Raw genomic sequence first — 262 nt, forward strand, 5'->3', positions numbered from 1 at the left:
GGGGGGGGGGGGGGAGGCTGCCTGGGCCCCATCTAGCTGTATGGTGGGAGCAGAGGCCTGTCTGGGTCCAATGCAGCAGGGCAGGCAGGGCTGCATGGGTTGCCTGAGTCTGATACAGCTGTGAAGGGGGGGGCTGCCAGGGGTCAATCCAGCTGTGCATGGAGGGGGTTGGGCTCGATCCAGCTGTGCGGGGGCGGGGGCTCCCTGAGTCTGATCCAGCTGTCCCGCGGGGAGGTGGGGGGTATTTGAGACCAAGCCCGCT

General features: G+C 67.6%; 1 protein-coding gene across 3 annotated transcripts in view; it reads left to right on the forward strand.

Annotated features, from left to right (window-relative positions):
• Window positions 1–262, forward strand: part of ADAM17 (ADAM metallopeptidase domain 17) — a 44,384-nt gene that overhangs the window by 281 nt on the left and 43,841 nt on the right. The gene's annotated exons all lie outside the window — the stretch shown is intronic.

The sequence above is a fragment of the Alligator sinensis genome, unplaced genomic scaffold (assembly GCF_000455745.1).
Source record: "Alligator sinensis unplaced genomic scaffold, ASM45574v1 scaffold866_2, whole genome shotgun sequence".
Lineage (NCBI taxonomy): Eukaryota > Metazoa > Chordata > Crocodylia > Alligatoridae > Alligator > Alligator sinensis.